This window comes from Bos mutus, chromosome 8, assembly GCF_027580195.1.
Source record: "Bos mutus isolate GX-2022 chromosome 8, NWIPB_WYAK_1.1, whole genome shotgun sequence".
In the NCBI taxonomy this organism is placed as follows: Eukaryota; Metazoa; Chordata; class Mammalia; order Artiodactyla; family Bovidae; genus Bos; species Bos mutus.
Genome location: NC_091624.1, coordinates 57,175,668 through 57,198,900, shown reverse-complemented (window position 1 = coordinate 57,198,900; position 23,233 = coordinate 57,175,668).

The window sequence follows — 23,233 nt, the reverse complement described above, 5'->3', positions numbered from 1 at the left end:
TGAGTCTGAGTGAACTCCGGGAGTTGGTGATGGACGAGGAGGCCTGGCGTGCTGTGATTCATGGGGTCACAAAGAGTCGGATACGACTGAGCGACTGAACTGAACTGAACTGAGTATTCCAAAATATGAAGATATTTCTCTTTCCATATAATTCGGTTTTATTGTGAATTTGTAATATTTCATATACACATAAGGACTATTCCACTGTATAGGGCAGCTGAACACAGTTTATCATGCTGATTCTCTAAATAATTTCTCCAAGCATCAACTTTGGCCATCAACCTCTATTGTTTTTAATGCATTCACCAGTTGAAGGATATCTTGGTTGGCTCCAGTTTTTGGTGGTTATGAATAAAATTGCTGTAAGCATTTTTGTTGTTGTTCAATCACTAAGTCATGTCCGACTTTTTGCGACTCCATGGACTGCAACACCCCAGGCTTCATTGTCCTTCACCATCTCCTGGAGCTTGCTCAAACTCATGACCATTGAATTAACGATGCCACCCAGGTATAGATTTTTGTGTAAACATAAGTTTTAAAATTCTTATGGGTACATATATAAAAGGGAGATTACTGATTCATATGGCTTAATATGCTACTGGGTTTGTTTCACTAGAATTTTGTTGAGTGTTTTTGCACCTATATTCATAAGGGATACTGGTCCAGTTTTTTTCTCTTTTGATTTCTTTTTCTATCTTAGGATAATACTGGCCTAATAATGTCTTAGGAAATTCCCATTTCTTTTGGCTTTTGCAGGAGTTTGAATTTCTCACTTCTCTAAACATTAGGTTGGATTTACCATTACAGCAATATGATCTTGAGTTTTTCTCTGTTGGAAATGCTTTAATAACTGACTGAATCTTTTTTTTTTTTTTTTCCTTAGAGGTCAATTCAAAATTTTAATTCCCTTGAGTCAGTTTAGGTAATTTATATATATTAATTTGCTTATTTCATCAAGTCTGTCTAGTTTTTTGGCATACAGTTGTTCACAGTAACATGTTTTAATCTTTTTTATGTCTGTCAAGTTGGTAGTAATGTCCCCACTTTCATTCTAGATTGTAGTGATATGTGTTTCTCTCTCTCTCTCCCTTTTTTCCTTCTTGGTGATTCTATCTAAAAGCTCGTCTTCATATATATATATATATTTTTTTTTTTTTCAAAGATCAAACTTTTGAGTTAATTGGTTCTCTATATTATCTCCTATACTCTGTTCTTTGCTAATCTTTATTATTTTGTTCCTTCTGTATATGTTGAGATTAGTTTGCCCTTCTATTTCCAGCTTCTTTAGGTGGAGGTTTAGGTTATTGATTTGACACCTTAATTCTGTTTAATGTAAGCATTTATAGTTATAAATTTCTCTGAGCACTGCTTTTACTACATTCAATAAGTTTTAATATGTTTTGTTTACATTTTGTTCATTTCAAATATTTTCTACATCTCTTTTTAATTTTTTCTTTTTAAGAATGAGTTAATTTAACATATTTCTGAATTTTTCAAATTTCATTCTGTTATGGATTTGTAACTTTATTCCATGTCATCAAATAACATATTTGTTTATTTCAATCTTTTTAAATGTATTGAGACTTGTTATGTGACCTAACATGTGGTCTACATTGAGAATATTCCATTTGCACTTGAGAAGAATGTTTACTTGCTATTGTTGACTGGAGTATTTTATAATTGTCTATTATGTCTCTTGTGTTAATAATGTTTTTCTTTTATATGTTATATATAATGTTATTCAAGTCTTTTACAGACTTCTTGGTATATCTAGTTGTTCTATCCATTACTGAAAGTGAGGTATTGATATCTCTTTTATTGTTGAACTGTTTCTCCCTTGAATTGTTAGTCTTTCTCCATGTATTTTAGGGCCCTGTTGTTAGATGTATAGATTTTTATTATCATTATATGAAAGATTAACCCTTTTACTATTATATATGTCCTTTGTGTCTTGTAATAGTTCTTGACTTAAAGTTTATTTTCTCTAATATTAATAGCCACTCCAGCTCAATTTGGTTTCATGAAATATTTTTTATAGTCCTTCACTTAAAACCTGTTATGTCATTGGATGTAAAGTAAATGTCTTTTGAAGGCATACAGATGGATGATTTAAAAAAAATAAATTCCATTCTCCTTATCACTGCCCTTTGATTGGAGAGTTTAATCCACTTGTATTTAAAGTAATTACATATAAGAGAGGACTTCAGTTCAGTTCAGTTCAGTCACTCAGTCGTGTCCGACTCTTTGCGACCCCATGAATAGCAGCACGCCAGGCCTCCCTGTCCATCACCAACTCCCGGAGTTCACCCAAACTCACGTCCATCGACTCAGTGATGCCATCCAGCCATCTCATCGTCTGTCGTCCCCTTCTCCTCTTGCCCCCAATCCCTCCCAGCATCAGAGTCTTTTCCAATGAGTCAACTCTTCGCATGAGGTGGCCAAAGTACTGGAGTTTCAGCTTCAGCATCATTCCTTCCAAAGAAATCCCAGGGCTGATCTCCTTCAGAATGGACTGGTTGGATCTTCTTGCAGTCCAAGGGACTCTCAAGAATCTTCTCCAACACCACAGTTCAAAAGCATCAATTCTTCAGCGCTCAGCCTTCTTCACAGTCCAACTCTCACATCCATACATGACCACAGGAAAACCATAGCCTTGACTAGACGAACCTTTGTTGGCAAAGTAATGTCTCTGCTTTTGAATATGCTATCTAGGTTGGTCATAGCTTTCCTTTCAAGGAGTAAGTGTCTTTTAATTTCATGGCTGCAGTCACCATCTGCAGTGATTTTGGAGCCCCCCAAAATAAAGTCTGACACTGTTTCCACTGTTTCCCCATCTATTTCCAATGAAGTGATGGGACTGGATGCCATGATCTTCGTTTTCTGAATGTTGAGCTTTAAGCCAACTTTTTCACTCTCCACTTTCACTTTCATCAAGAGGCTTTTGAGTTCCTCTTCACTTTCTGCCATAATGGTGGTGTCATCTGCATATCTGAGGTTATTGATATTTCTCCTGGCAATCTTGATTCCAGCTTGTGCTTCTTCCAGCCCAGCGTTTCTCATGATGTACTCTGCATATGAGTTAAATAAGCAGGGACTTAGTTCTGTTATTATATTGTATGTGTCTTATATCTTTTTATATATCTTATTCCTTCACTACTGCATTCTTTCCAGTGAAATAGATATTTCCTACTGTGCATTTTTAATTCCCTTATTGGCTTCCTATGTGGTGCTAGTGGTAAAGAACCTGCCTGCCAATGCAGGAGACATAAGAAACTTGGGTTTGTTCCCTGGGTCAGGAAGATCCCCTGGAGGAGGAAATGGCAACCCAGTCCAGTATTCTTGCCTGGAGAATCCCACTGACAGAAAAACCTGGTGGGCTAAAGTCCATGGCATCATAATTAGTCAGACACAACAGAAGTGAGTTAAGTTATTGTTTCTTTTAGTATATTTTAGAGTTATTTTCTTAATCATTGTCATGGAGATTTCAATTAAAAACTTACAGCGGCGGTCCTCCGGTGCCAAGAGCTCAGTCAGCCTAGCGCGGAGCAGCGCCGGGCGAGAGCGTCCCCGTGCTGCCCAGCACCCTCCAGCGTCTTCCGGGCCAGGCGCTCGCTGCAGCTCTGAGAATAAAAAAAAAAAAAAAAAAAAAAACTTACAGCATTTAGATTCAAATTTTGGTTTAATATTAAAATAATTTTGATAGTATCCAGTATACTATAGAGCTCTTTTCTCTCCCCATCTTCTTTCAGCTATTATGGTCACAAATTACATCTTTATATATTGTATGCCCATCAATATAAGTTTATAAATGTTTTCTGCAATTGACTTCTAAATAGGATAGGTAAATAAGTGAGTTTCATACAGAAAATACATTAATTCAGCCACTAAAATATTCATTATAGTTTTATGCTGCAAATGGGGCTGGGACTAGCAAAAGTAAAAGGGGACAAAGTTTGTTCTTCTTAATGAGCTCAGCCATATTTTTTAACTCAGCTTTGCCTGGATTGCTGCAAGTTTTTAATTAGTTTCCAGAGATACAAAATGTTGATACTTAGAATTTTTGTCACTTTTTGTATTTTATGAAGAGGTAGTCTTTAGGAATTCCTTATATGACTATTTTATTTGATATTATTCCCTTTGTATAATTTTTAAAAGTAAAAATTTAGTTGACCCTTGAATAATACAGCTTTGTACTGCATGGGTTCATTTACATGCAGATTTTTTCAGTAAGTATATACTGCAATAGCAAAGCCTTTGATGATGTGGATCACAACAAACTGTGGAAAATTCTCAAAGAGATGGGAATACAAGACCACCTGACTTGCCTCCTGAGAAATCTGTATGCAGGTCAAGAAGCAACAGCTAGAACCAGACATGGAACAGTAGACTGGTTCCAAATTGGGAAAGGAGTGCATCAAAGCTGTATATTGTCACCCTGGCTTATTTAACTTATATGCAGAGTACATCATGAGAAATGCTGGACTAGAAGAAGCACAAGCTGGAATCAAGATTGCCAGGAGAAATATCAATAACCTCAGATATGCAGATGACACTACCCTTATGGCAGAAACTGAAGAAGAACTAAAGAGCCTCTTGATGAAAGTGAAAGAGGAGAGTGAAAAAGTTGGCTTAAAGCTCAACATTCAGAAAATTAAGATCATGGCATCTGGTCCTATCACTTCATGGCAAATAGATAGGGAAACAGTGGGAACAGTGGCAGAATTTATTTTTCTTTGAGCTCCAAAATCACTGCAGATGGTGACTGCAGCCATGAAATTAAAAGCCTTTTACTTCTTATTTTCTTACTTAAGAAAAATTATGACCAACTAGACAGCATATTAAAATACAAAGACATTACTTTGTCAACAAAGGTCTGTCTAGTCAAAGCTATGGTTTTTTCCAGTAGTCATGTATGGATGTGAGAGTTGGACTGTGAAGAAAGCTCAGTGCTGAAAAATTGCTGCTTTTGAACTGTGGTGTTGGAGAAGACTCTTGAGAGTCCCTTGGACTGCAAGGATATCCAGCCAGTCTATCCTAAAGAAAATCAGTCCTGAATATTCATTAGAAAGACTGATGCTAAAGCTAAAACTCCAATACTTTGGGTACCTAATGCGAAGAACTGCTTCTTTGGGAAAGACCCTGATGCTGGGAAAGATTGAAGGCAGGAGGAGAAGGGGACAATGGAGGATGAGATGGTTGGGTGGCAGCACCAACTCAATGGGACATGAGTTTGAGTAAACTCTGGGAGTTGGTGATGGACAGGGTGGCCTGGCGTGCTGCCATCCATAGGGTTGCAAAGAATCAGACATGATTGAGTGAATGAACTGAACTGATACTACAGTACTACGTGATCTGTGGTTGGTTGAATCCATGGATATGGAACTGCAGGTACAGAGGACTGATTATAAAGTTATCTGTGGATTTTCAGCTTCCCTACCTTCTGCATTGTTCAAGGATCAATTGTTTCCCTCTATTTCAAGTAGCCTTACATCATTCATTGTCAGATATTTTTCTAGATGGAAAAATAATATTTTAAGTGAAAAACATTGTAAGCAATTTAAAGGTCTACACAAACTTCCCTGGACTGATAGATTCTTTTTTAATCTCAGTAATAAGAATAAGAATATCTGTCTTCCCTGAAGCAGTTATTATGTGATAGGCATTGCCTATGTGTTTTATATATATTATCTCATTTAATCCATGTAACAACTTTGTGCTGTGGTGACTTTTATTATCCTCATTTTGTATATGAGAAAACTAAGGTTTAAAGAGATTAAACGAAAGGTCATATAAGTCGCAAGGGACAGAGATATGATTCACATCAGTGTCAGTTTGATTCCAGAGTATTGTTCTTAACCATGATGCCAGGAGAGTAAACAGTTCAGAAAATATTGTAATATCTGACTTAGATATGCAGACCATTTGTTGTTACCATTACTATTAAAATATATATATTAGATATTAATATATTGGATAAAAACTAGGATGTTATCTGAGTATACCAATAAAGTATTTACAGAATATTTCTCAGATGGCAGTTTTATGCTAGATATCTCTTAGGATAAAACTTGATTACTATCTTTAAGAATCCAATTATCTACCAAGGAAGTGAGAATAACTATGTGAGAAATAATTAAACTCTAAGCCTTAAGATACTAAGAATAAAGTCAATGGGAGTTTAGAGAAAAAGGGTCATGGGTAACAGGTTGCAGTGCAAAAGGACTTCATAAAACTACTGGGATAAACTTGAAAAATAAAGAGGATTGAACATGGCTTGGAAACTTTTAGATTCATAGCTTAATTTGATAAGTTCATTTAAGAACGTTTTTCTAATGCAGACTATTAAAGGCATTGAAATTATAAAAGATAAAGTTCTAGACTCTACCTTTAAAGAATTCAAATATTTTTTTAAAATATATGATGCCAAATACTATCTTGTACGTTTGTATGAAATGCTATAGACAAATGTAAGAAGCAATTACACCTGTCTGTAGGAAGCAAGAACAACCCTTAAAACTCCAGAGAACAAAAGACTTTCAAGCTGGCTCTATAGGATGAGGTAATAGTCATTGCTTCTACTACACTTAACACTGCTCGGTGGACCCAGCCTTCCTGGGGATTGGTAAGGGGATGCTAACATGCTTGCTCTCATTTTTTATACCAGAAGAGCTAACTCTTTCCATCCTGGTCTATATTCTCTTTTATGCAGAAGAGCTAAGACAGTGTGGTAGGTGGCTACAGGATTTATTGCCTATAAGAAATCACTGAAAGTCAGAGAGAGAATAAAATGGTCTTAAGTATTCATTAAATTCTTGGATTTGCATCCTAAAATTTTTAAAAATAAAACATATATCCCTTGTTTGCTTTCTTTCCTTCATCTAAATTCCTAAGTCTTCCTTCAGTCAGAATTAGAATATCACAAACACTGTCAGGGCTACACTCTTTAAGTTCTTCATATTTGTATGGCATTGTAAGATAGGGAGGGCTTTGGTGTCCCAGACAACCTTATTTGGCACCTGACTACTCCTTTCTTGATGGTAGCACTTAATTATCTTAAAGCTGGTTGGTTTCCTTCCAAGCACACTGCAAACCATATTGTTAATCTTGTAAATGCCAGTTGGGGTTAAGCTGGCTTGACTTTTTTTTTTTTTCACTGTCCTTGTACTTTGGGTTCAGTTTATTTGGCAAGGCTGATTTTTCTTTGCTTATGTCTATTTCTAATGCACTATTAGAAGACTTATTTTTTTTTTTTTACATTCCATTAGCAATTCTCTAGAAGCACAGGTTGCAGATATGCAGTCCAGGTAAAAGATATACAAAGGCATAGGGTTTGGAAAGATGTTCACACAACATGATTTTTTCAGAGTGAATAGAGTATAAGCCTGTTAGGAACTAGAGATTAAAATGAGAAAATAGCTAATGGTCAGGTTATACATACATAAACCCAAGGCATTTGGGCTTTATTCTGTTAAATAAATGGAATAGTACCTGATTTCTGAATCATAAAGATCATTCCTTTAGAAGAATAAAGGATGTGTTAGAAAGAGCCTGCTGGGCTGCCGTCTATGGGGTCACACAGAGTCGAACATGACTGAAGTGACTTAACAGAAAGAGGCAAGTAGCAATAGTATTAAGGGCATGTGTTAAGTTTCTTAAAATAGTCAGCAGGGATTAATCTATCTTTATTTTTATTCTAATGCGGTAGGTTTTTTTTTTTTTTTAATTAGTCCAAACTGGACAGAAGTAGGATAAGAAGGGAGGGAAATACTGGTCTAATTATAAATAATCATCATTGACTTTTAATATAGGAGAACTTATATGCAGAGTACATCATGTAAAATGCTGGGCTGGATGAAGCATAAACTGGAATCAAGATTGCTGGGAGAAATATCAATAACCTCAGATATGCAGATGACACCACCCTTATGGCAGAAAGCAAAGAAGAACTAAAAGAGCCTCTTGATGAAAGTGAAAGGAGAGTGAAAAAGTTGGCTTGAAACTCAACATTCAGAAAACTAAGATCATGACATCTGATCCCATCACGTCATGGCAAACAGATGGGGAGGGGGCTCCAAAATCCCAGCAGATGGTGACTGCAGCCATGAAATTAAGACATTTACTCCTTGGAAGAAAAGCTATAACCAACCTAGACAGCATATTAAAAAGCAAAGATATTATGTTGCCAACAAAGGTCCATCTAATCAAAGCTGTGGATTTTCCAGTAGTCATGTGTGGATGTTAGAGTTGAACTATAAAGAAAGCTGACTCCTGAAGAACTGATGCTTTTGGGCTGTGGTGTTGAAGACTCTTGAGAGTCCCTTGGACTGCAAGGAGATCCAACCAGTTCATCCTAAAGGAAATCAGTCCTGAATATTCATTGGAAGGACTGGTGCTGAAGCTGAAACTCCAATACTTGGGCCACCTCATGTGAAGAGTTGACTCATTGGAAAAGACCCTGATGCTGGGAAAGATTGAAGGCAGGAGAAGAAGGGGATGAGAGAGGATGAGATGGTTGGATGGCATCACTGACTCGATATACATGAGTTTGAGCAAGCTCAGGGAGTTGGTAACGGACAGAGAAGCCTGGCGTGCTGCACTCCATGAGTTCACAAAGAGTCAGATACAACTGAGCGACTGAACATTTTATAATTATTTACGTAACTAAAATAATTATAAATTTGTTATGAAAGTTAAAAGTAAAGTATGCGTCCTTATACATTTTTCTAGTATTAAAATGTCAATCTGAAAATATTTCTATTGACATACTGAAGAAAAGTATTTTCACTGACATACAATTTAAAGATTGTAGCTTACCTTTTCTCTCATTTTCTTCTCCATTGCTACTTTTCCCTTTCCCTCAATGAAAATCAATTACTAAACTTTTATAGGAGTTGAAATGTATTCTGTGAATTACTCTCTTCTTTTTGCATCATCTGGTTTTCTGACCAGCAGCACTTTTTGCTTCTCTTCTCTTACAATTTCCTTTGAGAACCTATAAAACTTTGAAGAATAATAGATTAAACAGTACTTCACTTTCATACAATATTGGCAGTCTGGTCTTCACATGAACTGTGGTCAGACTTACCTACATCTCATGACAGATTCTACTCGTCCTATTTTATAGATCATATTTCCATATAACACCTTTTATATTCAGGATATGTGCTGAATATTTTATTTACAATTGCTCACAAGAACCTGAGAGGATTGTGAATGAATTATGCCTCAAAAAAATGAAAAATAAACCTCAGAGACAAGGAACTACTTATGACTAGAGTTCACAAATGCACAAATCAAGTTTTATAAAATTACTGTGTACTCAAAAAAACACAAAAAATTAAAGCCTAATGATAGAGTGATAGTTAAGAGCCTCATTTAATAACATTTAAACATCTCACTCAGAATTTTTTCTTACATTTTTTAATAGATTGATGACTATCCAAAGTGCAGCTGTTTTGCTCAGAAAAAGACTCTAGGGTATGCTGGTATATAATACGTATAGACAGTAAAGTCACAAATCAATAGAGGAAAGTGATTATTCAATAAACAATTACTGAAATGTTTTTAATGTATTTAGGAAAAAAGAATATCTAAATACATACCTCACAGGATGCATAAAAAGTAATAGCGTAAGGGGGAAAAGAATAACTCAAAATATTAAAAGGAAATTAAAATGAAAAGGCAATGATTTTTCATTATAATTCTGGAAACGTGGAAAACTTTCCAAGTTCAAAATCAATGGATATATCCCAGAGGAAAGTGTTGATAGATTTAACTGTGCAATTAACACCTTCTGTGCCATGCTGTGCTTGGTTGCTCAGCTGTGTCTGACTCTTTTCAACCCTGTGGACTGTAGCCCACCAGGCTCCTCTGTCCATGGGGATTCTCCAGGCAAGAATACTGGAGTGGGTTTCCATGCCCTCCTCCAGGGGATCTTCCCAACCAAGGGATTGAACCCAAGTCTCCCGGATTGCAGGCAGATTTCTTTATCGTCTCAGCCACCAGGGAAGCCCAATTAATACCTTCTATCTGCTACCCCCCCAAAAAAATCCCAAAATAAAGAAATAAAGCTTACATCTACCCACATATCATTTTTAATAGAAATATAAAAATAAACCTAAATAGAGAATAATAGAGTATGGATGGGTTGAAGACAATATAATTCACCCAGTTAATGGAATATTATAGACATGACTAGTGATGTTTATAAAGAATCCAAAATGACCCATGAAAACCATATATTTTGATATTAAAAAAAAACAAAGAAAGACTAAAAAAACTGCATATGTTAATAAGTATAAATATGTAAAATTACTCCTGATATTTTAATTTTAAAAAAGTTTTAAATATAACTTTTACACAATAGCAACCATTTTAGATTTTGTATCTTTCTTTTCAAAGTCCTATTTAAGGAAATGTCTCTCATCAAAATCTTCATGTTGTTTTTTTAGATTGAGTTATTTTTGTTTGTTCTTTTTAACTTGAAATCATCCCAGTTTTTAAACTCCAACTTTGGAACTACTTTAACTTTCTAAATCAGTTATTAAAAACAAAAAGTAAATGACTGACATGGTTTAAAATTTAGGAAAGGCAAATTCTTGTCTCCTAGATTCTTGGTTATAGGCCTGGTGGGAAATTGCTGTACATTGATTTGCCCTGCCGTGTTTTGTCTTTCCTTTAACTCGTCACAGTAGTTTGGCACTTATCCAAGTGCTGGTTAAGTCCATCAGTCTCTTGTAACAATGTGTGATTGTTAACAGGACAGATGCTGACCTAGGAAACACCACCTCTTAAGAGACCTTAGAACCCAGAGAGCAGAAGTCATTAACCCTTTAGATGCGGTGAACACCAAAACATCTCTAGTCCTACAGCAAAGTGTTTTTCACTGTACAGCAAAGACTGAGATTTTCACACTACTTTGGCTACTTAAATGTACATGAAACAGAAAAGGACATCCTAGACAATGATAGAAACACAACATGGAAAATCACACAAAAATAATGTAGATGCCTTCTTACTTTAGTACTTAATTATTTCTTATTTTAAAAAGGTATTTGCATTTACATTTGGTCTGCTGCTGCTGCTGCTAAGTCACTTCAGTGGTGTCCGACTCTGTGCGACCCCATAGACGGCAGCCCACCAGGCTCCCCCGTCCCTGGGATTCTCCAGGCAAGAACACTGGAGTGGGTTGCCATTTCCTTCTCCAATGCATTAAAGTGAAAAGCGAAAGTGAAACCACTCAGTCGTGTCTTGACTCTTAGTGACCCCATGAACTGCAGCCTACCAGGCTCCTCCATCCATGGGATTTTCCAGGCAAGAGTACCGGAGTGGGGTGCCATTGCCTTCTCCGACATTTGGTCTAGTTGAGCCTTATTATTCCTGCTCTCATTTGTAATCATACATAACTGTTCCTTGGATTTATGGGTTTTAGTCCTGACCCTGTAAACCTCTCTCTCTCTCCTGTAAATAATTCTAACTCCATAAAGCAGTATTAAAACCACTGACTTCTCTTGTCCTGTTTGTTTACATATATATATACACACACACACGCACACATATGTATGTACATAAGATATATCATATATTCTATTTCTGTTATATACAGAACATATATATTTAAACTGTATGTATGTATAGCACACACATACACACATAAAATTTACTACTTTTTTCTCTGTTCCCTACCCTGTACCCTTCAATTAGGTTACAACTTCCCTGCTTTTGGTATTCTCTCAGGTATTTTACTATTTCTTGGCCCCTTTTGTTTCTTGGGATATTTTAGTATTTAACATAAGAAAATTTCTTCTTTTTTAACTTTTCTCAACCTACTACTTGTTAATTTACTGATTATTTCCACCTTAATTTTCCAGTTTTTGTCTTTATTTGGTGGGACCATAATGGGTGAAATCTATATGATTTGATTTATCCCACATTGAAGTCAGAGATATTTTCTTAAGGTAATTGCTTTGACATTTTATTTCTCCCACTTACCTATGCACACATGCATACACACACACACATTTTTTTTCTTCTTTTCCCTCCTCCTTGCTGAGCTCCTCCTTGCCATGTATGGCCTCTTTCCTTATTAAAATATTTCTAACCCATATGCACACCTGTGTCCATAGTAGAGATATTTACAAAAGCCATGAGGTAGAAGCAAGTCAAATATTCATTGATGGAATTCATGAACAAAATATGTAACATACATGCATTCAGATATTATTCCATCTTAAAAAGGAAGGAAATCCTGTCACAGGCTATAAATTGGATGAATCTTAAGGACATTGTGCTAAGTGAAACATACCAGTCAAAAAAGACAAATATAAAATATGATTCCACTTATAGGAAGTAGTTAAAGTAGTCACATTCATAGAAACAGAATGCAGAATGGTGGGTACTAGGGACTATGGGGAGGGGAGAAAAAGGGAGTTGTTTAATGAATATAGAGGTTGAAATTTGCTAGATACAAAAATTCTGGAGATTTGTTTCACAAGAGTGTGAATATATTTAACACCACTGAACTATAGGCTTAAAAATGGTTAAGAAAATGCTATATACTAAAAGTGTCCCCTCAAAATTCAGATGTTTAAATTATAATCCCTAGTATACTGATTTTAGGAGATATGGGGCCTCTGGGAAGGTAATCAGGTCATGCAAGTGAAACTCTCATGAATTAGATTGGTGTCCTTATAAAAGGAATTACCAGAGCTCCTCCCCCATTTAATTGAGAACATAGTGAGAAGTAGGCGTTCTCCAACTGTGAAGAAGACCCTCACCAGAACTCAGACTCCCAGCCTCCAAAACTGTGAGAAATAAATTTCTGTTGTTTATAAGCTACCCATTCTTTGGTATCTTAGGTTAGAGCAGATGGTATCTTAGGTTAGAGCAGCCTGAATGCTCTAAGACAGATGGTAAATTTTGTGTTAAGTATTTTTTGGCCACAGTAAAGAAACAATAAAAGAAGAATATATTTATTTCTGATCCTTGACACAGATACGCTAGCTTCTATGTCACTTCCTATTGAGCCCAACAATTGGGCAGTTTAGCTGTGATAGCTGACAAATTGCCACATAATTAGCATACAGTCTTTGCTTTAAACAGGAGCTTTGCCACCTTTGTCTCCCTGCAGTGCTGTGGTTGTACATTCATTGGAGCACTTGCGTGTGTGCCAAGTTATTTCAGTTGAGTCTGACTCTGCAGCCCTATGGACTGTAGCCCGCCAGGTTCCTCTGTCCATGGGATTCTCCAGGCAAAAGCACTGCAGTGTATTGCCATGCCCTTCTTAAGGAGATCTTCCTGATCCAGGGATGGAACCCATGTCTCCTCTGTCTCCTGCATTGGCAGGCAGGTTTTTTTACCTCTAGCACCACCTGTCACTCCCATTCCTCCCCCTTGATTGTGGCAGGCTGGGATTGTGCTCTATTTAATGCCATATCCATATCCCAGAAGGCTGGGCAGGTAGGAGATGCTCAGTAAACATTTGAGAAAGAGTATTGGCCCAGAATAAGGGACCTTTGTTCTAGTCCCATTTCTACCATGTTCTGCCTTCCTCAGATATTGGTTGACTGAGCTGTAAAGAGGGAAGTTTGGACTAAGTACTCTCTAAAATTTATTCTAGCTCTCAATTTCTGCTCTTAGACATCAGTGGCTCTGAAACAGCATCATGAGAAAGCAAAATGATGACCCAGCCACAAATTTGAATACTGACCTTTGGGATCTAAGTCTAAAAGAGCTAGAGAAGCTTTGGGGCAATAACAGAATCCTTAGATGGGTGAACAAACAAAATCCAAGGGAGGACTAAGACACATTTTTAGTGATCACCTTGCATGAATTTGGGGGGTAGAGGGAAATTGATCATTTTCTGTAGGTACTTTAAAAAAAATTCTATAAAACTCTTCATAGTCTTCTTGAAAAAACTAATTTCCTCATTTCCTACTCTTTCAGTACCAAATAACTTGCAGGGTAGACTTAAAAGACTATTCTGCTGTGAAAATATCACTTTCTTACTTTTCTTTTTCTTCAAAGGCCTGTGGGCATACATAACATAATGTTAAGTTTGCCAAGTTAATGGGCCTCAGGACATAAGACAATTATATTAATTACTTCTCCTGAAAGTATTTTCTTAAAAGTGTCTAGTACTTTATGCCATATTCTGGAAACACAAGTAAGTACCTTCTCCTTGTCTAGAAACTAAGTCGAATCCATAGATGCATGCAGAGATTTCCAGTCCCTTGAATCTCCAGGGTGTTTGAAAATGTCTGAAATCTCTTTAAAGAGCATATTAACATGTATCCAAAAAGTTAGACCGTACTACTATTTAACTGCTCGATTTTTCCATTATGGGTCTGTCAGCAGGAATATGTTGCCCTATAGTACATGACAAGTGAAAACGCTGGTAACATTGTTTTTCATAGACAGAAAAAATACCAAAGAAGCAATTTCTTAGCTAAAATGTCACCTGTTAGATGTATAGGGCTCACTGTATTTTGTTGCCCTGGTAACAGATGGTGTAAAATGACTCCTTTGCACCACTCCATCAGAGTGATTGCATCCTGTTTTTTCCATCATTTTACAAGAGGCTGTTTTCATTCTCCCTTCCTGACCATATTAAGTGTAAAGAGATTGAATTACTGTGCCGTACCCTCTCCATCCGATGTGGATTTAAGAGTTGATATTGATGTACTGAGAACTGTGTGCTTCTTCAAGGAAAAAAAAAGCTACAAATTATAATGAATTTGACTTTTATGTATTGACCATTCAGGAGTTGAAGTAGGGTTTCTGCACCCAAGGGATAGACATGGCCTGATCAGCATTTTTCACGTGAACGAATTCAATTGATAAAGCAATATACTCAGTGTCACTTTGCTTGATCTCCAGGTTTAACAATAGTCATGCTAAAAGTAGATACATTACTCTATAAATTTTACCCATAAAAAAAAATGTGCTAGCCATAGCTTTCTACAGCTGCACTCCTTCCAACTTTTAACTGAGCAGGGCAAAACGGAAGCCGGTTCCAAAATTGTGCTGAGACCGTGCGAGTGTGGGCAATGTGTATTCAGGTACGGCTTCATGACAGCCAGAAGCCAGACACCACTTTAATTCCTTGACCCAAACCACTGAATCAGAAAGCACTTCCTGTGAAAACCCAGCTCCTTGCTCTCTTTTAAATGGAAAATTACTCTCTGAAGTGACACACTGCTTTATAATTATCCAACTGTTTCACTCTGTCACTGTGAACAACTTAATGCCTCAAAAACGATTTGGCTGAAAATTTCATTTGTCCCAGATTTGAAATAAGAGAGTGATTTTCTTAAAGCAAGAGTTTTCGTTAATGTACTTTGGGTAATTTAATTTTTGACCATTGCTACATAATACTTGTCATTCCACTACAGATTTAAACCAAAAAAATAAAATAAAATAAAACTTAGAATTACATAGACAAAACAAACGAGCATGTGAGGACATTTCAAGAGAATAGGAAACTCTCTGTGCCCTGTCCTGGGGAGAGCGGGGGACGGGGGATAATCTCTTTTCTTTACTTAACACTTAACGTCTTAAGAAAAAGGCCTCCAGTTAATTGCATTTCTTGAATGGTAATTCCCTTTTAGAATTTTATATAAAAGACTGTTTTGAAGTCCTACTGCTTGATCATAATTTAGAGAGGCAAGACACTCTACCCGCATAGCTATTATAATTTGGGTAACTGTGCTTAGACTTTTTAAGTGACTTCAGCCATGATGATAAATGATCATTTCCCTTCATAGGGGAAATCCTGCAAACATTTCAATAGCTAACTAATGACCTTTTATTGTTTGATTATTCTTAATATGTGTACAACAGGAAACTGTGGTATTGATTTGCTCTTCTAGTCTCTTCTGGTAAGTTGGCTATCAAAGGTTCTTTACTTTGAATCAATCAGTCTCTCTGTGTATCTTCTCTGTCTCTGCCTCTTTGGGGCTCTCCTTCTTAATGCTCTCTCTCTGTCTCTGTTTCTCTCTCATCTGTTGTCATCTGCCTCTTAATCCAGTTTCCTGAATATACCAGAAATTCACTGATATAAGTTGTCCTGGTCCCGGAAGGCCGTCAGAGAAAACCCACCTCATCTTTTGAGCATCCGTTTTAGCTGACTTCTTCCTATCATTGCAATTATATCTCTGTCCCCGTAGATGTGTGCCATGCGGTTAACACCCTGAAGCAGTGGTTCTCTAAGTGTGGTCCTTGGACCAGTAGCATCAGCATCACTTAGGGATTGCTTAGAAATGAAAATTATCAGGGATTATCTATAACCCCAGAGCTATATAAGACGGGGAATTCTGGAGAGGGCATCCAGTGACCTGAGGTTTTAACAAGTCCTCCAGGTAATTCTGATGCTTGCTATTTGGACCACTATTCTGAACCTCAGTTTGTTCACACTTAGCCCATTCTGGTAATTAAAGCTATGTCATAACTACAGTCGTGGGTGAAACCAGTTGATTTCAAGTCACAAAGCCACAGCTATGACAAGCAGCTTTAGTGATCCTGTGACCCTTCCCACCCCACCCCAGAATTTAGTCATTCTTACCTTAGGACTCAAAGAGTCTGGGGAGCAGAGCACCTAAAAGCACCTTTAAGTGAGACCGACCAAGCCCTAAGTTAAGAGAAACTGAGGGGAAAATTCTATCAGAATCTGTTTTGAGACTGGATTCTACTAATTTTGCTGCTAATTCTGCAAGGTCTTCAGTAGCTCATGTGGCTTCTGTCTCCTCATTTGCAAATGGAATAAAGCCATCTAAGTTGTGGAGTCTTCATAAGAGATCAGATGATAGCTGAGGATATGCTTTTTAAATTATAAAGAACTACACAAATATAAGAAGATACTATTAATATTATAATCACTTTTATCTTTAACAATAGCTTTAGAGTAATTATTAAGGATTTAGATAATGAACTACTGCTGACACCAAATGTCTTTTTCTTCTCTGTATGTTCCTGAGGAAATCAGGAATCTTTTTGTAGAGAGTTTTGTCCTCTTTTTTCCCTTTTTCTTTTTCTATCTGGGCTCTGGACTCACTGTATAAATAGCCCAGTGCATAATACCACCTGCTTGGAAGATGGCATGAAAGAGCAGCTCTCATTTTGTGCTCAATCACAGAACCAGTCCCTCACCCATATTTTAAGAGAGATAAGAGAGCTGCCAGGCGTAAGTGCCTTGTAAATATATTTCCTTTGCAGGATTACAGGACATGGAGAAACTGACAACCATAGATAGTCCTTTCTAGAATATGTCATCTTCCTGGGCTGGGAGTAATTGAGGAAGAAGTTTTGGGATGATGATGACACTAAGATCAAAGAATTATACATATGAGGGGGGGACCTCACAGCTCTCCCTCCAAGACTCATCTCCCTCCCCCTAGTAACCCACATAAATTTGTCAGAGACTGAAATACTTCAAGAAGTACTGTCCAATAGAAAATAATGCCAGCCACATATGTCATTTAACTTTTTTTCTGAGAGTTACATTAAACAGTATATTAAGAAAAGGTGAAATTAGTTTTTAGAGTATATTTAACCCAGTATATCGAAATTATTATCATGTTAGCATTAAGCAGTGTAAACATTGGACTTCCCGGGTGGCTCAGATGGTAGGGAATCTGCCTGCAATGCAGGAGACCTGGGTTCGATCCCTGGGTTGGGAAGATCCCCTGGAGAAGGAAATGGCAACCCACTCCAGTACTCTTGCCTGGAGAAGTCCATGGACAGAGGAGCCTAGCAGGCTACAGTCCCATGGAGTCACAAAGAGATGGACATAACTGAGCAACCAAACTCTTTCCTACTTCCTAATGTAAACATTAATGCAGGGGTTTACATTCTCTTTATCATCCTAAGTCTTTGAAATCTCATATGTATTTTACCTTGAAGGGCAATTCTCCATGAGGACTAGCCACATTTCAAGGGCCCAGCAGCCATGGGTGCTAAATGTAGTTACTGTACTGAAAAACAGAGGTTTGCTGCTGCTTCTGAGTCACTTCAGTCGTTTCCGACTCTGTGCGACCCCATAGACGGCAGCCCACCAGGCTCCCCTGTCCCTGGGATTCTCCAGGCAAGAACACTGGAGTGGGTTGCCATTTCCTTCTCCACTAAACTGCCCTAAGTGAAAAGTGAAAGTGAAGTTGCTCAGTCATGTCCGACCCTCAGTGACCCCATGGACTGCAGCCTACTAGGCTCCTCTGTCCATGGGAGTTTCCAGGCAAGAGTACTGGAGTGGGGTGCCATTGCCTTCTCCGAACAGAGGTTTAGAAAAATCTTAATTTTAAAACGCAAATTGGTAAAGCATCAATGGTCTTACAGACAAGTTGAAACCCTTTCAGAGTGTGTTTGAGCAGTCATGTCTGCTGCTTGCGTGCCCTTTTCTTTTCTCCCACATTGTTCTTCCCCTCCCTGGACACATTCAACACACACGCACTTGTGCTTGCTCTCTCTTGCTCATGCACTCTCTCTCTTACTCCATGGGGCACACTTACCTGGCCAAAGTTTGCTTCTTTCCCCTTTCAGATGCTATTGTTTTTGTCTGTATGGCCGCGTGAGGCCTCCTCTGTATCATCTTAACAGTAAAGGAAAGGTGCTCATGCATCCTGGATTATTGAATGCACTGTATTCACACTAACCTGTGCTGCTGTGCTCTCCCGAAACAAAAGACCAAAAGTCGCCTTTTCACAGGCTTTCATTTCTTTTACTGACCTTTCCCCTGATCTCTTTAAGGCAAAAGAGAGGGAGAAGAATGAGAAAAGAAATTCTGAGGAATAATTAGACCACCTTTTCACATCATCCCTGACCCTCAGAGGAACCACAGATGCTTCTTAGGGGGTAGACCTAGTCCTTCAGGCCTCCTAAACATAAACAGTGTTCATGTTGTGAAAACAATAAAATTTTCTAGGGAGGCATGGTAAAATTAAAAGGTGATTAGAGCCAAGTTAGCTTAGAACCACTCAAAACCTTTACATTTTAGTATGTGTTAATTTTACTAGAAAGTACATAAAAATACCTCTGTTGCCTACATAATGCTTTTGGGTTGGGGAGAAAGAATACTCAGCTTTTGATAAGTGAAATCTCTTTGTGGACAGACAATAACCATCTTGGGCAAGCCCCACAGCACCATTACATACCACTACCTGTCCCCCCCAGTCCCATGTCCAGGAAACATCTTCCTAAATGCCCCTGGCAGCTTGAGCCAGTCTGGGCACATGTCCTGCCACCCTTGTGTGCCTGTGCCCATGTGGTGCTCCACCCAGGATAGTGCTGGCTAATGAAGCCCTGCTGATTTGTTACAACTGGATAAAACGTATGGTGCATCATGACTGTAAATATGCCTCTTCTCATTCACAACCTGTGAAGGCTGGAAGGCCATTACATCTTAATTGGGTAATTTTTTTTATATCTCCAAAGGCAGGGTTTGTGCATCAAAGGTGCCTCAGAGCATGGCCTCTGGTGCCAGCTGGCATTAAAATGTTGACCCATTGCAAGAAGACCCAACATGTCATTCATGGACTGAGTCTTTGAGGTCTTTAAAATAGTTTCCCTTCACTTGTTTTAAAACAGAGCTTTCGCTCTATTATGCCAACATGTTTGAAGAAGGAAATATTTACTTTAAAAGATCTTTTTTGTTCCCATTTCCTCTTATTTTTTTCTCTCCTGTTTTATGCATGCTGCACTTTTAGAGATTTCAACAAACTTCAAAACCATGTGACAATATACCAAATGAATCTGTTCTAGTTCATTTTCAATTTGCAAAATGTGTTTGAATATAGATGTAAATATAAACACACATGCACAACTTCAAGCTCAAAGGAGTCAATTCTTTGAGTCCATAAATTGCACCAATTAATTGTGCAATATGCTGCTGCTGTTTTGCAGAGGAACAATGAAACAAAATGAAGCAAGGTGGATTTCATTGAGAATAAAAACTCCAGTGAAAAATGTAAAGGAAGGAGTCTTTGCCCAAAGCATTATGAACCAAACCAAAACAGAAGAAAAGGAATAAAGAAACTATTGCAAGGAGGAGAGGGAGGCAGACAGAGGCAGAAAATAGCAGTAGAGGCCGTTCCCACCACTACAGAATCTGCGCAGCAAATTGCTGTGCTCTAAGGAGAAGTAGCAATCAGCACCGATTGAAATATCCCTGAATGCAACTATAATGACATTCCTCTTCTCCCTCTCATGTCTGGCGTGAAAGGCCATCATCGGAAATGTGCACCATCGTGAAGGATATACTTTCTAAAGACAAGAAGACCCCTGACTATGATCCCAGACCAAGAGTCTTCTGTGTATATGAGGCATGTACCCGGTGTCACACGGGTCCAGTGGTTTGAAGGGATTCAGGCTTGATTAAATGTGCTGATGTCACTGTCTTGAACTTTCAGTTCCTAATAATTCTGAACAAATGCTTGTGCATTTTCATTTTCACTGGCCCCACAAATTCTGTCCTAGAAGGACAATATATAGCTATCTAGTTAGAGAATGTCCAATTGAAAAATACCTTCTCCACAGCTTCCCCAACTAGATAATCAGGAGCAGGGAAAATGAAAACAGCAAATAGAACACTGTCACATTTTATGAGACTATTCCTGCCCCTGTCCTAGTTGGTTACCAAAAGAACTGTCAGAAAGCAGTCGGCAGCATTAGACCCCAGCTTTGCATCAAAGATCCACCAGGGCTATTTCCAATGCCTCTATTGATTGGGTTGAATTACATGGCACCCCATGTCATGTCACATCAAACATGACTTGATATGACAAGACATAACATGTGTTTTGCAAGACTTGGTGCAAAACAGAGGAGAATTGGAGGAAAGCATCTTTGTATTTAAAATGCCAAGGAGGATGTGAGACAAACCTAGGAAAGCAGAGGTGATCATAATAAAATAATGCTGCTAAATTATACATGATAGTCTGTGCTTCTCTGGCCCTTTTCATCCATGGCTATCAAGGCCACACCACAGACCTGGTTAGGCCCTCTTGTCATTTCTTTGCAGGTCCTCATTGCAACCTACTTTGGTATGAGTGTGTTGTGGCTGAGTCTTCCTCATTTAAAAGTCAGATAGGTCCAATCCTGGTAGGGAGCTGTTTTAAAGAAAAAAAGTACAAAAAACTTCACAGAGAATGTTAAGAAGATTGTCAGAGGCTGAAGGCCACCAGAAGCTTCCTTACTGATTAGTAAACAAAAATAAATAAATAAAGGAATTCTATTTAGGAAACAGTTGGCACTAGTGTCCAAGAATAAGGAGCAGGTAATTTTCGGTGGGAGGGTGGGGGTGGCATCATATGCTGGGATTGTGTCAGCTCAGATTTAAAGAGCACTGCCTGCCAGCACTATCTGTCAGTGTTCTGACAAATAAATGTGATTACATAAAGGCAGAAGGGCATTGAGTGTGGCCAGCTTTTCCAAGAACTTCTCAGTATTCCTGGGAGATCTGGTACCAGCATCTGCATGCTCAAGATTCAGTTTCCTCTCTATCAGGCTAGGATGATCTTGAATCCCACTAACATCTATAGTAAGGAGAAAGTTTGAGAAAACTGCAGACCCCATCATCCTGTATTCCTAGCTGGGTTAGAAAGACTCTGCCCAGTAGGCCAGGCAAATGATCCCATGGAAGATGGTGATGGGATTTTCAGAGAACTCAGGGTCTAGGGCTGTGTACTGAGGGTGCTCTGTGATCAGAGACCTTCCTGCCACACAAGGAAGAAGACTGAACCTAGCTTGGTACCTGCACTCCCTAGACCTGAGACCTCTCTGGTAGCCTGAGCTCCCTCTCTGCACTCCATGGATCCCTGCAGCATAGACTAGTGTTACAAGTGGAAGCTTCAGAACCCAATTCCCTGGCTTCAAATGCCAGCATGACCTTTCCTCAAATGATGTAATTTTGAATGAATGATTTAATTATTCTTTGTCTCAGGTTCATTATGTATAAAATAGGGATGATGATGTAACTATTCATAGGGTTGTCGTCAAGATTCAGTAGAAAGAAATATATGTCAAGAGCTTAGAAGGATTCATGTGTAAGCAATTCATGAAAATGTTTAACTCTTAGTTCCTCCCTTTCTGAACTGGAGTTGGATATTAAACACTGATCTTTCCAAATACAAAATCAAATGAGTAATATGGTCAATAGTCTTTTTTCAATTTTTTTTTTTATTGTAGTAAAAGTCACATAATATAAAACATACTATGTCAACCATACTTAACAGTATAGTTCAGTGGCACTAAGTACATTCACATTATTGTACACCTCTCACCATTATCCATCTCCTGAATTTTTCACCTTCCTAAACTGAAACTTAGTCCTCATTAAACACTAACTTCCCATTCTCCTTCCCCACTTCACCACCCCTGCCCTGACACTGCCCAGCCCGTGGTATCTACCAGTGTACTTTCTGCTTCTATGAATTTGATTATTCTATAATAGATACCTTGCATACATGGAATCAAACAGTATTTGTCTGTACCTAATGTATATGGGAGTGCATTTTTAAGATTAACTTAATATATGTCCCCAAAAATGACTGTACCTCTTGTCCCTCCTCTGCTACACAACAGATTCTCATTAGTTATCTGTTTTACTCATAGTAGTGTACACATGTCAATCCCAATCTCCCAGTTTATTGCAATCTCCTCTTCCCCGTCAGTGTCCATACATTTGTTCTCTACGTATGTGTCTCTATTTCTGCTTTGCAAATGGGTTCATCTGTACCCTTTATCTAGATTCTACATATATGCGTTAATATACAGTGTTTTTCTCTTTCTGACTTATTTCACTCTGTATGACAGGTTCTAGGTACCTCCACATCTCTGCAAATGACAGTCTTATTTTTATAAGGCAACATTTAGAGAATCTCCTCTTCCTACCAATATTTTCTCTGTAGATATACTGGTTAGGTTCCCTGCTGTCACTGGAAACTGGGCATCTTATCAAGGCGTGGACATTAGAAAGTCTAACCTTCTACTGGTGAACCAAAGTGACAAAATGGAAAATGGCCCCATGGACAGTGGACTGATTAGGAAATCTTGAATACATAACTAGATTCATAGTCTGCTCTTGTCATATTCAGGTTTATCCTGCCTTTTGTCAAAATGTAGATGATTATTTTTTTCAAGTTCACACAGATTGTCTAAATGTTTCCAAGTTCTTTCTTCTCTTTTGGTTTTAACACACACACACGCCCACCCATTAGATCCATGAAATTAAAGAAACAAACTAAGA